Below are 16,769 nucleotides of genomic sequence, written 5' to 3'. Positions count from 1 at the left end.
CCCAACACTGGTGTCAGCAGATGCATTATTAACTCCAAGCACTGATGTCAGTGGACACATTGTTGACCCACATCACTGGTGTCAGTGGGTGCAATAACCCCCCGAATTTGTGTCAATGAATGCAAAAATGACCAGCAACATTGGTGCCAGTGGATGCATTATTAACCCCTAACACTGGTGTCAGTAGATGCATTATTAACCCCCAACATTGGTGTCAGTGGACACATTAACAATCCGCAACACTGGTATCAGTGGATGCATAAAATAACCCCCAACCCTGTTGTCAGTGGATGCATTATTAACTTCCAACACTGGTGTCAGCAGATGCATTATTTACCCCCAACACTGCTGTCACTGAATGCATTATTAACCCCTAACACTGGTGTCAGTAGACGCATTATTAACCACCAACACTGATGTCAGCAGATGCATTATTAATCCTGAACATTGGTGTCAGTGGATGCATTTTTAACCCCCAACAATGGTGCCAGTGGATGCATTTTTAACTCCCAACACTGGTGTCAGTGGATGCATTATTAACTCCCAACTCATATGTCATGGACACATTATTAACCCTCAACACTGGTGTCAGTGGGTGCACTAACCCATAGAATTTGTTTCAATGAACGCAAAAATAACCTGCAACATTGGTGCCAGTGGATGCATTATTAACCCCTAACACTGGTGTCAGTAGACGCATTATTATCCCCCAACATTGGTGTCAGTGGGAGGAATAATAACACCCAGAATTTGTGTCAATGGATGCAATATTAACCCCCAGCATTGGTGCCAGTGGATGCATTATCAACCCCCAACATTGGTGTCAGTAAACACATTAATAATCCGCAACACTGATATCAGTAGATGCATAATTAACCCCCAACACTGGTGTCAGCAGGTGCATTATTAACTCCCAACACTGATATCAGGAGACACATTATTAATCTCCCAACACTGAGGTCAGCAGATGCATTCTTAATCCTGAACATTGGTGCCAGTGGACTCATTATTAACCCCCAACACTGATCTCAGTGGATGCATCATTAACCCCCAACATTGGTGTCAGAGGGTGCAATAATAACCCCCAGAATTTGTGTCAGTAGAAGCAATAATAACACCTCAACAGTGGTGCCAGTGAATGCATTATTAATCTTCAACATTGGTGTCAATGGATGCAGTATTAACCCCCAACACTAGTGTCAGTGAATGCATAAAAACACCTAGTACTAGTGTCATTACTATTAACCCCTCCTCCCCCTTATTGGTGGTCAGTGGCATTGAAATTTTACCCCCCCCCCATGACCATAGGTTACCTTTCAGGTGGGTTAACTTTCACTTTATGACCACAGATGCAGAAGAGAGGAGTGGTGGGTTAGAATGTCACTGCCATTGCCACCAATGTGTGTGAGTGGGTGGGCAATGACAGTGAAAGTTAACCCCCCTACTCCTGCATTGGTGGTAATGGCAGTGACATTTTAACCCGCCATCCCCCCTTCTTTATTGGTCATACAGTGAAAGTTAATCCACCTCCACCTTCCCCTCTGCATCAATGGCCATGGGGGAGTAAATTTCAGTTCCACTCAAAGTCCCCTCTGCTGCCCAATAGTTGATCACTTACCTGATCAGAGACTCCTGCTCTGCTCTCTCTCCCTCTAGGCTGGGACTTTGCTTGTACTGTGGGCGGAGATACAGTAGAGTGTTCCTTTCAGTGCCGGGTGCTGGAATGCAGAGTACCCTCCAGTGGGCAGCATTCTGCAGTTCTGCAGTCTAGACACATAGTGAGGAGACAATGTGGCTGTCCTCACAACTCGAATCCGCTTGGAAGCATGCTCTCCCTCCATGCTGTTCTGTCAGGGTGTAAAGGAGACAGGCTGCTGTGTGGATGTGCAGCTCCTGCAGCTAAAAGGCTACCCTAGCCTAGCTCCTGCACTGAGGATTGATGCTCTGGGGGGGGGGGGTTGAACCTCCCTAACCCTCCCTTATCTATGCCCAGGGGGTGTATTTACCACAAAGCAAACAAGGCATTTGCCTAGGGTGGCATTTTTAAGGGGGGGGCAGCAGCATTTTTCAGGGGGGTAGCGCTGCCCCCCAAAAGAAGAGATGAAAGAAAGGACACGCACCATGGGGACAAGATGGGACCTGAGAGAGGCTGCTGGCTGCTTGAGGGTCTATACAGAGTCTGACTCTTGTTCCCAGTAATGTCCGGAGCTGTAAAGATGTGTGTCTTTTGTCTCGCCTGGGTTGGGGGTGGCCAGTGTATGGGGGGCGGTGGTAGTGGAAGGCTCTCTTGGGTGGGGGGGTGTTGTTGGTCAATGTCAGGATCTTATCGTGGGGGAGAGGGTGTTTGTCAGTGTCAGGGTCTCTCCAAGGAAGGGGGGGGGTGATTTTTGTGTTGCCTAGGGCAGCATGAAACCTAAATACACCACTGTCTACGCCCCTGATGTCACATTTGAACCATCAAATCACAATTATGGAGAAGCTTTGTAAATTGTATCCTGTGTTATGGGGCATATTTAAATTCAGAAGAATTAATAAATAATCTTCATTTTTGTAATAAAAAGGTGTGCTTAAATGTTTTAAGGTTATATTTGATCTTGTATTAGAAACTTCCTAATACAGGGCCATATTTCACAGTTTTAAAGGACATCTATTTAAAAAAAAAAAAATTTAGGCTCTATGTGGATTTGTTCCACTAGGGGGAAGTGCTGAACCCTTCAGCAGTGACGTAATGAGCCCAGCTGTAGCAAGTGGGCTCATGAGGGCCTCTATACAACTTCCCAGCCTGCATAGGGAGTTGTTCCATCCTGGAACCAGTTCTGTGCCTGAGTAGACTGTCATATCTGTCTGTGCGGTGAGACAAACGCCTGTGTGGCCAACCTCTAAATAACAGGGAGATAGGGACTGGGTGCAGCACAGTAAGTTGGCAAGTATTTATTTTCATGTTTCTTTTTGCTTTGATGTTTTTCCTCTTGTAAATAAACCGCACCTTGTTTTCTCACCTAAACTGCTGTTTTGCTGTGTCTGTTTTTGTGTTGTGAACTCATCCAGGGGGTCACTCACACCCGCTACCGAGCTAACCCCGTTATATATATAGTCAAAAGTATTGGGACGCCTGCCTTTACACGCACAGGAGCTTAACATCCCAGTCTTAGTCCATAGAGTTCAATATTGAGTTGGCCCACCCTTTGCTGCTAGAACAGCTTCAACTCTTCTGGAAAGGCTCTCCACAAGGTTTAGGAGTGTGTCTATGGGAATGTTTGACCATTCTTCCAGAAGCACATTTGTAAGGTCAGGCACTGATGTTGGACAAGAAGGCCTGGCTCGCATTCTCCACTCTAATTCATCCCAAAGGTTTTTTCAGGTAGAGGTCAGTACACTCTGCAGGCCAGTCAAGTTCCTTCACCCCAAACTTGCTCATCCATGTCTTTATGGACCTTGCTTTGTACACTGGTGCACAGTCATGTTGTAACAGGAAGATGCCATCCCCAAAATGTTCCCACAAAGTTGGGAGCATGAAATTGTCCAAAATGTATTGGTATGCTGACTCCTTAAGAGTTCCCTTCACTGGAACTAAGGGGCCAAGCTCAACCCCTGAAAAATAGCCGCCCACCATAATCCCCCCCTCCACCAAACTTTACATTTGATACAATGCAGTCAGGCAAGTACCGTCCTCCTGGCAACCACCAAACTCAGACATGACCATTGGATTTCCAGACAGAGAAGCATGATTTGTCACTCCATAGAACACGTCTCCACTGCTCTAGAGTCCTGTGGCGGCATACTTTACACCACTGCATCCAACGCTTTGCATTGCACTTGGGGATGTAAGGCTTGGATGCAGCTGCTCGGCCATGGAAATCCATTCCATGAAACTCTCTATGCACTGTTGTGCTAATCTGAAGGCTTCACGAAGTTTGGAGGTCTTTAGCTATTGACTGTGCAAACAGTTGTCGACTTCTGCGCACTGTGCGCTTCAGCATGTGCTGACCCCGTTCTGTCATTTTGTCAGGCCTCTGTCCTCGGCAGAGGTGTTAGGAGACCTGGCAGTACCTTGCATGGCCGCAGAAGTTCACATCAGCTCAAATTTGGCTCCAAACGGCCTTTATAAGTAAGCCCCGCCGTACTCGCAGGTGCTGGTTGATCTCTGGCTTCCCAGTTCCTTGTTCCTGTTTCCTGTGCTATTGTGATCTGTGATTTCTTGATACCGACTCGGCTTGCTCTTGGACCTGTCTTCTCTGCTTAAACCCCTGATCTGACCTCGGCTTGACTAATGAATATTCCCTCTTTGCTCCTCTGTGTATGACCTAGGTTATCTCATCTGACTACGTCTGCTCTGATTCCCACCCGGTATCGGACCTTAGCTTTGAACCGGCTATCCAGTAATCCTCTGTTCCCTGGAAGGGCTTGCATACCTCGCACAGGCGCCACCTGTCTGCAGACCTCATCTCAGTGCATCAGCTGTGCTACTGGGTGGACCACCAACAAGCACCCCTACAGGCGACCTGTGCCACTTTGGGCCTGACTCCTGCTGTCCCACTCTCATGGGAGTCTGGAACTTAGCCGCAAGGGAAGCCCTTGCCACTCACACCAGGTATGTAACACATTTTATGTGACCTACCACTTGGTGGCTGAGTTGCTGTTGTTCCCAGTTGCTTCCACTTTGTTATAATACCACTAACAGTTGACCGTGGAATATTTTAGTAGCACGGAGACTTCACGGATGGACTTATTGTGCAGGTGGAAACCTATCATGGTACCATGCTTGAATTCATTGAGCTCCTGAGAGTGACCTATTCTTTCACAAATGTTTGTAGAAGCAGTCTGCATGCCTAGGTGCTTGATGTTATACACCTGTGGCCATGTAGGTGCTTGGAACACCTGAATATAATGATTTGGAGGGGTGTCCCAATATTTTTGGCAATATAGTGTATATACAGTATCTCACAGAAGTGAGTACACCGCTCACATTTTTATAAATATTTTAACTTTTCATGTGACAACACTGAAGAAATGATACTTTGCTACAATGTAAAGTAGTGAGTGTACAGCTTGTATAACAGTGTACATTTGCTGTCCCCTCAAAATAACTCAACACACAGCCATTAATGTCTAAACCACTGGCAACAAAAGTGAGTACACCCTTAAGTGAAAATGCCCAAAGTGTCAATATTTTATTTTCCAGCACTGCCTTAACCCTCTTTGGCATGGACTTCACCAGAGCTTCACAGGTTGCCACTGGAGTCCTCTTTCACTCCTCCATGATGACATCACAGAGCTGGTGGATGTTAGAGACCTTGCGCTCCTCCACCTTCTGTTTGAGGATTCCCCACAGATGCTCAAGAGGGATTAGGTCTGGAGACATGCTTGGCTAGTCCATCACCTTTACCCTCAGCTTCTTCAGCAAGACAGTGGTAGTCTTGGAGGTGTGTTTGGGGTTTTTATCATGTTGGAATACTGCCCTGTGACCCAGTCTCCGAAGGGAGAGGATCATGCTCTGCTTCAGTATGTCACAGTACATATTGGCATTCATGGTTCCCTCAATGAACTGTTGCTCCCCAGTGCCGGCAGCACTCATGCAACCCCAGACCATGACACTCCCACCACCATGCTTGACTGTAGGCAAGACACACTTATCTTTGTACTCCTCACCTGGTTGCCGCCGCACATACTTGACACCATCTGAACCAAATAAGTTTATCTTGGTCTCATCAGACCACAGGACATGGTTCCGGTAATCCATGTCCTTAGTCTGCTTGTCTTCAGCAAACTGTTTACGGGCTTTCTTGTGCATCATCTTTAGAAGAGGCTTCCTTCTGGGACGACAGCCATGCAGACCAATTTGATGCAGTGTCAACAACCCGGCTACATCCAAACTCCTCCACTTAACCTCTTCGTTTGCACTCACACAGTGCACACAGTCCTCCACCCACACCGACGGGAACACCCTGGACCTTGTTTTCTCCCATCTCTGCACCCCCCACAACCTCACTAACACCACTTTTCCTCTCTCTGACCACAACCTCATTACCTTCTTCATCTCCCCGTCCTCTAACACCTTCCCCCCAAACGTCAAACCTTCACCAGCCGTAATCTCCACAACCTGAACCCAGCCCTTCTCCATTCTGTAGCTGACTGTCTGTACGACAGTATCCTTCCACTGTCATGCCCTGACCTGGCCACTGCTGCGTGTAACAATATGCTATCAGCTGCCCTAGACTCCTTAGCACCCCTAACCACACGTAGCATTAGACCCCGACCGCTTCAACCCTGGCAGAACGACCACACTAAACATCTTAAACGATGCAGTCGTGCGCTGGAACAATTATGGCGCAAAACCAAATCCCCTCAAGCATTCTCCCTCTACAAATCCGCCTTCGTCACCTACACCCCCTCCCTTCATGCCGCCAAACAAGCCTACTTCGTAACCCTCATCAACACCCTCTCCTCCAATCCTCGCTGGCTCTTCTCCACTTTCAACTCCCTACTCTCTCTCCCCCCACCCCCACCCAGTACCTCACTCACCGCCCACGAGATTGCCATTCACTTCCAAAATAAGATCAATGCAATCCGTAAGAATATTGCCAATGCTTCACCTACCTCCCCACCTAGCCTCCCTCCCACTACAACCCCTCCAACTCTCCCCTCCTCTGACCTCGCAACCGCCCTACCCCCCACCACCCTTAACATCTCGCACACTATAACCTCCCCAACGCTCCGCTCCTTCAGCCTTGCCACCACTGAGGAGGTCACCAAGGTCTTCTCAGAAGTCCACCTCACCACTTGCCCCCTTGACCCTGTCCCCACACAACTCCTCCGGGCACCCTCCCCCTCCATCCTACACTCCCTCATCCACATCTTCAATCTCTCCCTCTCTACTGGCGCATTCCTCTCCCCTCTAAAGCATACGCACATCACCCCCATACTCAAAAAACCCTCCTTGGACCCCACTGACCTGAACAACCTTAGACCCATCTCTCTGCTGCCATTCACTTCCAAGCTCCTTGAGCGCTTAATCTACAATCGCCTAAGCTCCCACCTCACTGACAACAACCTCCTTGATCCACTACAGTCTGGCTTCCCTCCCCTACACTCCACGGAAACCGCCCTACTCAAAATCACTAATGACCTGCTAACCGCCAAAGCTAATGGCCACTACTTAGTCCTCTTACTCCTTGACCTCTCCGCGGCCTTCGACACAGTTGACCACCCCCTCCTCCTTGATAAACTACACTCCCTCGGCATCACAGACTCCGCTCTCTCCTGGCTCTCCTCCTATCTCTCCCAACGCTCCTTCAGTGTTACCTATAACGCTACCACCTCCCCCTCTCTCCCCCTCTCTGTTGGGTCCCCCAAGGCTCTGTCCTCGGGTCCCTTCTCTTCTCATCTACATCTCCTCCCTTGGCAAACTGATACACTCCCACGTCTTCAATTATCACCTCTACGCCGGCGACACGCAAATTTACCTCTCCACCCGTCAACTCACCCCTTCAGTCTCCGCTCGTATCACCCACCTGTTGAGTGACATATCAGACTGGATGTTGCTCCATTTCCTCAAACTGAACCTTTCCAAAACCGAGCTCCTAATTTTCCCCCCAGCCCACGCCCCCCCTCTTCATCACGACCAACAACGCCACCATCAGTCCCACCCCGCAAGCCAAAGTCCTAGGTGTCACTCTAGATTCAAACCTGTCCTTCCAACCCCATGTACAATCGCTAGCAAGCTCATGCAGGCTCCACCTCCGCAACATCTCCAAAATATGTACGTTCCTAACCCCAGACACTACTAAACAACTCGTTCACTCCCTCATTATCTCACGCCTGGACTACTGCAACTCCCTCCTCACCGGCCTACCTCATCACAGACTATCCCCGCTTCAGTCTATCCTGAACTCAGTGGCCAGACTCATCCACCTTACCAACCGCTCTTCTGCCACCGTCCTCTGTCATTCCCTCCACTGGCTCCCAATTGCCCAGCGCATCAAATTCAAACTACTAACACTGACATACAAAGCCATTCATAACGCTGCCCCAAACTATCTCACCGACCTGATACCCAAATACCACCCAACCTGTAATCTTCGCTCCTCACAAGACCTCCTGCTTTCTAGCTCCCTGGTCTCCACCTCCCACGCCTGACTGCAGGACTTCTCCAGGACTTCCCTCATCCTCTGGAACTCACTACCCCAATCCATCAGACTGTCACCTACCCTTCTCACCTTTAGGTGCACACTGAAAACCCATCTCTTCAGGGAAGCCTACCCCACCCTCGCCTAACTGCCGATCTCCTCCACTCCTCCTACCACTCCATCCCCCACAGCCACTTCCTCCTGTGCCACTATCCCCTCCCTCCTAGATTGTATGCTCGAAAGAGCAGGGCCCTCAAACCCCTCGTGTATTGTTTTGTTACTGTATTGTCTCATGTACTGTCCCCCACTATAATGTACAGCGCTGAGCAAACCTTTTGGCGCTATATAAATACTGTATAATAATAAAAATAATAATAATGCAGTGTGCGGCATATGGTATGAGCACTGACAGGCTGACCACCCCCACCCCTTCAACCTCTGCAGCAATGTTGGCAGCACTCATACGTCTGTTTCCCAAAGACAACCTCTGGATATGACGCTGAGCACGTGCACTCAACTTCTTTGGTCGACCATGGTGAGTCCTGTTCTGAGTGGAGCCTGTCCTGTTAAACCGATGTATGGTCTTGGCCACTGTGCTGCAGCTCAGTTTCAGGGTCTTGGTAATCTTCTTATAGCCTAGTCCATCTTTATGTAGAGCAACAATTCTTTTTTTCATATCCTCAGAGAGTTCTTTGCCATAAGGTGCCATGTTGAACTTCCAGTGACCAGTATGAGAGAATGAGAGCGATAACCAAATTTAACACACCTGCTCCCTATTCACACCTGAGACCTTGTAACACTAAGGAGTCACATGACACCGGGGAGATGAAAATGGATAATTGGGCCCAATTTGAACATGTTCACTTAGGGATGTATTCACTTTTGTTGCCAGTTTAGATATTAATGGCTGTGTGTTGAGTTATTTTGAGGAACAGCAAATTTACACTGTTATAGAAGCTGTACACTCACTACTTTATATTGTAGCAAAGTGTAATTTCTTCAGTGTTGTCACATGAAAAGATAGAATAAAATATTTACAAAAATGTGAGGGGTGTACTGACTTCTGTGAGACACTATGTGTGTAATTGTATGTATATGTGTGTGTGTGTGTGTGTGTGTGTGTGTGTGTGTGTGTATATATATATATATATATATATATATATATATATACATTTCTTTCTAGACTACAGATAGCGTTCTAATGCAAAGTGTGAGCTATTTTTCTACCTTCTGTCATACCTCCTTTCTTTACCTTGTCATATTCCAGCTCATTGTTATAAATGACAGTCATTTCTATGCAGAGCTACACCAGATTTTGCACTCTCCAGTTTTAGTAAATCTCCCTCATAGTGTAATGATCACCTGTTTATTTATATTATCATGATTGCTCATAATTGTTCTATATTGTCACAGTTGCTGACTTGCATATAGTAACAATTGCCTATTTGCCACCTACATATTGTCAAAGTTGTGCATTTGTGATCCACATATTGCCACAGTTGACTGTTGCCTATGTATTGTATACAATTGGAGAATAAATGAACTGTGCCACAGAATCCAATAAAACATGGCCAAGGGCTATTCCTAAAGTGATAAACTCACCCAAAAAATAATTAATTAAAAGTGGATCAGTGCTAATATACATTTGTCCACTTGGGGCCCCTGTATTGTCAGAATAGACATCTTTTGTCTATAAATTGTGAAGTCACGCCTGTTTAGAGGATCATAGTACTATAATATACTGTATACTCCTGTAGGCTTGTAACTATCATAGCACTCAAATATTATCATTATGTTTTGCCATAGTACACTACATGTGCCTCTTTTTAAACGTTTTGTTTTATTTTTTTACCAACATGACTGTATATAAAACCATCTTCACTGACATTTTTGTTTTCTGTCCATTATTAATTTCATGATTACTACTGAAAAAATTAGTGTGTGTGTGTGTGTGTGTTGCAAGGGGGAGGAGAAATTTAGACTTCAGCCTTAATATGCTTGAAAGACCAGAAAAAATTGCGAAATTCCCTTATCCATAAATTATTATACATTGAAAATATGCCAAGCAGTATATGGATTACCGGATGTACAAAATTATTAAAGGAAGAACCTTCTGTGCAAAGACTTTTCTTCAGTGTCATAGTTGCTAAGTACCCATTTTTCTACAGGTCAGAATATACTTCAGTTGACTGGACAGAGCATATTACATACAGAAAGATTTACAGGTTTACTATAGTACTGGTCTCAATTATACCACCATATTACATGTTTTCATATCTGTGAATACTGTTAATATTGAAGTTTTATATATGTAGGACTTCTCTCTACGTAGTAGAAATGTTCTAATCCAGACAATGTAATGGTCTTTTTTGCATTAATGGAAAATACTAATAAAAAGCATTTCTGAAGAAAAAGAATATGGTGGTGGATGATCTGGCACCCATAGGAGTCCCACTTCTAATGTAGGAATGTACAGAAAGTTAACTAGTGGAGTTTACACATATGGGACAGTGTACTTCATTTACAGTAAAATAGTGATGGAAGATTCAATAGTATATATATTTTTTCCACAAAGTCTCATCATAATTTCTGCAACTTGTATGTATTCTGAAGTATTACTCCTCTTAAATTTCTACCCTTGAACATTGGAGGTTAAATGGGACACTCCTCTAGAGTCTTAAGGTCAACTCTCTTCAGTTTTTAGGAAGTTCTTCCAACTAATCTGAAGGCCTTACGAAGTTTGTAGGTCTTTAACTATTAATTCTGAAGCCCACACTGTCATTTTACGTAGCCTACCACTTTGTAGATGATTTGTTGTTCCCAAGTGCTTCCACCTTGTTATAATACCACCAACAGTTGGAATATTTAGTAACAAAGAAATTTCATGGATGGACTTATTGCACAGGTGGCAACATATGACGGTACCACGCTTTAATTCACTGAGCTCCTGAAAATGACACATTCTTTCACAAATGTTTGTAGAAGGAGTCTGCATGCCTAGGTGCTTGATTTTACACAACTGTGGCCATGGAGGTGATTGGGACACCTGAATCCAGTGATTTGGAGGGGTGTCCCAATACTTTTGGCAATATAGTGTTTCTATATGCCACTAAATGTCCTACAAAATATCAATCTGGACAAAGGACAGTACAGAAGTTGCCTGTGGCAGGCAATAAATAAGGTGAACTTTAGCCTACTTCAGGAAAATGCACTCACAATTTTTCTGGGAATGTTGACAACTATGCAAACTTTTTCTACATATTGCTCAACTGAAGACTTATGATCTGTGATGTTATCTATCATCAGGCAGTAGTGTATTTTTCCACCTCTGTTAACATTTGGCACAGCCAGTAGCTCACACATAGCTCATTTGAATTCACTATAGATTTATTTTTAGTTCTCTTGGCCTCGCTGTGTTGATTATTCCAAAAAAATCCTCAGGAAACCCGGTGTGTACCGATGGCTTAAATAAGCTTTACAGTTAATATTCCAATTTTTTTTTGCATGACTAAAAACAGTGCCACCGATCACATTGATTATCCTCTTTGTCAGTAAGGCAGGAAATAAGTCATTTTTAATTTACCTGTCATGTTTTGTTTTTCTTACCTTTTTTTTTTAGTTTAAAAAAAATCAATTTATTACAATTAGTTAAGTAAGTTTTGGAGAAATATGAACTTCTGAAGTAGAGGTGGAATACAAACATAGGAGGGACTGTTAGGCCTCTTTCCACATGGGGAAGACTCTGTTCTTTGAACAGATCTCCTGCTGATCAGAGCAGAGCAGAGCAGGTGGATGACAGGTCTGTGTCTGCTCAGTTTCTGCTTTATGAGTGGTCAGGTGTAAATGCACTCCGCTGTCCGTTTTACACCTGACTTCCTACAAATCAATACGTCTACATAGATGAGCACAGATACCCTTCTGCTTGTTTTTTGAAAACCAGGTTAGATTGGAGGTAGGTGGGTATAAATGGACTGCTTATACATCTGTCGGTCCACAGAGATGATTAGACCATCTGATCAGGTCTGCCTGAAAAACTGACAGGTGGACCTGATCGGAGTGGTTGTGAAAGGGGCTTTATAGTGCAGCATGACTAATTTTTTGTAAACACATTACTAAAATAATTCTGCACTAAGGACCCATTCACACCATTGATCTTTAGTAATGTGCATTGGTGCGATGCCATGTGAGCTATGTTGCAGCTCACCACAAAGTATGATAACTCTTTGTAGTTTGCTATGCTACAAAAGTGAGTACATGCATTTTTTTGTGTGCAATAGACAACCTATTCAAATAAATGGGATGCCTCAATGTAATGTGTGCACTAATGCAGTGCAATAGTGTAAACGGGCTCTGGAAGGAGCTTCTCTGGTGCTGAATGTAAAAATACATATGAAATGTTAGGAAAAATATGTGTTTTAAAGTGATACTAAAGGTATTTGTTATTTTACAAAAAAAAAAACATGTTATACTTACCTGCTCTGGGCAGTGGTTTTGCACAGAGCAGCCTGGATCCCCTTCTTCTCAGGTCACCTGCCGATGCTCCTGGCTTCTCCTTTCTGTCTGGTGCCCCCATAGCAAGCATCTTGCTATAGGGGCACTCGAACAGGCATGTTCCCTAGCTGCTGTTCCGTGTGTCCACGTGGAGCTGCGGCTTGGCCCCATCCCTTCTCTCTCCTCATTGGCTAACTGGCTGTGATTGACAGCAGCGAGAGCTAATGGCTCCAGCTTGCTGTCTCAGCCAATGCGGAGGCAAAGACCCAGAACAGCCGAGGCTGTCATTCACATCGCTGGATTGCGATGGGGATCAGGTAAGTATTGAGAGGGCTGGGGGGATGCTGTTCAACTGTTTTTTTTTTTGTTAAAAGTAGCTTTTTTTTTTTTTTTTTGCTGGGCAGAATAAAAATGCAAAATGTGGCAAAAACGCACTACCATGCATTTCAGCAGCTTCAGAAAATTGTAAGAAAATTGAATAATGTATGGCCAGCCTTACCCTTTAAATATTTAATTATACTTTCCTACTGCATGTTAAGAGAAAGTCTATCCCAAACAATGTAAATGATGATAAGCAACTTTTAACATGAAGATGGGCTCATCTTCTGAGAGACTGTGCTGTTTACAAAATGTACGAACACAAAAGCTGAGTATTTTGGTGGTCTTCGGTATTTTGTACCTTCTGTTAGAAGTGTACTTTGCCTATACATACATGCTGCTAGGCAGGAGTGTGCTATCAATAAAACTGTGAAGGGAGTGTGGCTTGTGTTTACACATGAAACACCAGACTGGATCCAAAGCATCTCCTGGTTATCTAGAGGCCATTGTACAACCATAAACAAACAAGTGCTTTTCAACCCTTAGGAAGTTTTATTTTACAGCTTTGTTGGCTGTAGATAACAGGATAAACCCTATTTCTCCTGGAGCTTTGTTTATCCCAAAATAGAGGCACACTCCACCCTCATTATGACACCATTAGACCTTACTGCTGGAGAAGGCACTGAATTAATACTGATTTTTGTACATGAAATTAGCATTTAACTGTTCAATACCTTATGTCTTGTCATAAATGTTTATTTATTGTCTTAAAAAGTGTCATCTTTTCACCACCATAAACAGCCCCCTTCTTGCTCCTCTCAGTAGTCATCTATAGACATTAGAAAACCTGATTATGAAATACCCATTTACAGAGGAGGCTTAATAAATCATGCACCTTTGCAAAAAAAGGCAAAACCTTATGTTAATTTTTGGATGACATGGGGAAGATTTAGGCCCTCTTTCAAGTTTTTATTGCTTTCTGGGAGAAACACCATTCCATTTGTTCTGGTAACTATTGTTACCAAGACAGAAAGTGAGGGGGGAATCAAACATTTAGAGTTGTCAAAAAAGCAAAAGGTAAGGGGAAGTCTTCCATTGGGGCACCTGTTCTGGACACAGCTGTCTAATTAGGGAATTCCCCTCACGTGATATGGTAAATGGCCAATCACAATGGCCTTTTACCACGTGATGAGCTGTGTCCAATGACACAGCAGATCCCCGGGTAAATGCAGTTGTCTGTTACAGCGTGAGGAAACTACTGCCGATAACGTCCAATTGTCCGAGTGATCAATACTGATGATCAGTGCCACCCCATCAGTACCGCATCATCAGTGCCACCCCATCAGTACAACCTCATCAGTGCTGCCTATCTATGCCACCTTATCAGTGCTGCCTATCTGTGCCACCTTATCAGTGCAGCCTCATCAATGCACATCAGTGGAGAAAAATTACCTGTTTGCAAAATTTTATAATAAAAACAATGAAAACCTTTTTTTTCAAATTTTTTTGCTCTTTTTTTGTTTATAGCACAAAAAATAAAACACACAGTGCAGGTAAATACCACCAAAAGAAAGCTCTATTTGAGTGAAAAAAATTATAAAAATGTCACATGGGTACAGTGTTGCATGACAGTGCAATTGTCATTCAAAGTCCAATAGTGCTGAAAGCTGAAAATTGGCCTTGGCAGGAAGGGGGTATAAGTGCCCTAGGTTAACCTAAAATGGGACCCCTCCCCCCAACCCACCATTGCTGCTGTGCCTTTCACCCATTGCCTTTTCCCCTCCACTTCTTCTAACTGCTTCAAAGCTGCAACCATACCATTTCTGGCCCCTTTCTCCCCCTTTTCTGTGTCTCCTAGCACTGATTTCCCTCCCCCCTAACCCCCCTCTCCCCCCCAGCACTGATCCTCTGTTGCTCTCATGCAGTTACTGGTTTCCCTCTTTTGCCTCTCCCGCCGGTAATTGCATGGGACCCACAGCCTATATATTGTCCTTGTGTATGTGTACGATCAATCTTTCACCTTAAATGATCACCACCACCATCTCCACCAAACTAACTCACCAAATGCATTGGCTGGTATATAATTAAACCAGCATACTCGCAGAAATCCATGGCACTTTTAAGGATGATCTGAAAGTTATATGTAGACCATAGCCCCACTATCTCACTCAAATAGACCCGATGAAAAATATGTCAAGAGAAGGAAGAAGAAATCATCATCAAGCAAATTGTAAATTTATTATAAAATATGAATATACAGTAAAAACTCAAATTTAAAAGTGTCCAACCTAACACTAGACATATACCACATATGAATGCATCATACTGGCCTCAGCTGCTTAACTCTAACTGCAAACACAAATTTCCAAAACAAGTTGACATCACATCCAAAAGCCACGCCTTAGGTACGTTTCATCTATCGACATCTTCCAGGGGATTTACGCGAATATGCTGGTTTAATTATACACCAGCCATTCCATCTGGTGAGTTTGGTGGAGATGGTGGTGATCATTTAAGGTAGAAGACTGGATCGTACAAATACACAATTTTGTTTTTTCACTGTTGTTTTTAGGAGAATTGTGTCACCTAAAAAAAAAAAATGCAATGATATTTCAATGGAGTTTGTATAACACATGTGGACTAGAGAACATTTGTTTTTTGTATATATTTGTGCAAAGTATTTAGTATTTGTTATTTTTGCACATATAGGTTTGAGATAATATCACACATGTAGACCAGTGGTGGGCAACCTTTTTTTTCAACTGAGCCAAATCTCGCCAAAACCACGATTGAAATTTATTTTGAGAGCCACATTTTTAAAACTGAAAATACATCTCCCATACAGTAATTCATCCCCCATAGTAATTCATCCCCCATATAGTAATTCATCCCCCATAGTAATTTATCCCCCATATAGCAATTCATCCCCCATAGCAATTCATCCCCCATATAGTAATTCATCCCCCATATAGTAATTCATCCCCCATATTAATTCATCCCCCATAGTAATTCATCCCCCATATAGTAATTCATCCCCCCATAGTAATTCATCCCCCATATAGTAATTCATCCCCCATATAGTAATTCATCCCCCATAATTATTCATCCCCCATAGTAATTCATCCCCCATATAGTAATTCATCCCCCATATAGTAATTCATCCCCCATATAGTAATTCATCCCCCCCATAGTAATTCATCTCCCATATAGTAATTCATCCCCCATATAGTAATTCATCCCCCATATAGTAAGTCCCCCCCATATAGTAAGTCCCCCCCCATATAGTAAGTCCCCCCCATATAGTAAGTCCCCCCCCATATAGTAATTCATCCCCCATATAGTAAGTCCCCCCCCATATAGTAAGTCCCCCCATATAGTAAGTCCCCCATATAGTAATTCATCCCCCATATAGTAAGTCCCCCCTGTGTCAATTCACTTACCTTTGCTCCGCGCGTTCCTCTCGCCGTGCTTCCCGCGCCGTTCTGGTCTTCAGGGCGGACTGTGAGAGGAGAGGAGTTTGTCACGCTGCCCCGCCTACATCCTGGCTGCCCCGCCTACATCCTGACAGCTGCAGAGTCCTGACTTTTGGGGCGGCCGCCCGAGAGGAGGGAGGGGAGCAAGCGGCCGTCCGAGAGGAGGGAGGGGAGGGGAGGGGAGGTGAGGGGGCGGCCGCCCTGCACACGCCCGTCTGAGAGGAGGGAGAGGAGGGAGGGGAGCGGGCGCCCGGCACACAGAAGAGCCGCATTTAAGCTTGTAAAGAGCCGCATGTGGCTCGCGAGCCGCAGCTTGCCGACCACTGATGTAGACTATAGAAAAATTGGGGTTTGCATATAA

Source organism: Staurois parvus, unplaced genomic scaffold (assembly GCF_062004578.1).
Source record: "Staurois parvus isolate SC_StPar_1 unplaced genomic scaffold, SC_StPar_1.0 ptg000763l, whole genome shotgun sequence".
Classification (NCBI taxonomy): Eukaryota; Metazoa; Chordata; class Amphibia; order Anura; family Ranidae; genus Staurois; species Staurois parvus.
The sequence above is the reverse complement of the archived record's forward strand: the minus strand, read 5'-3'. Positions refer to the sequence as shown.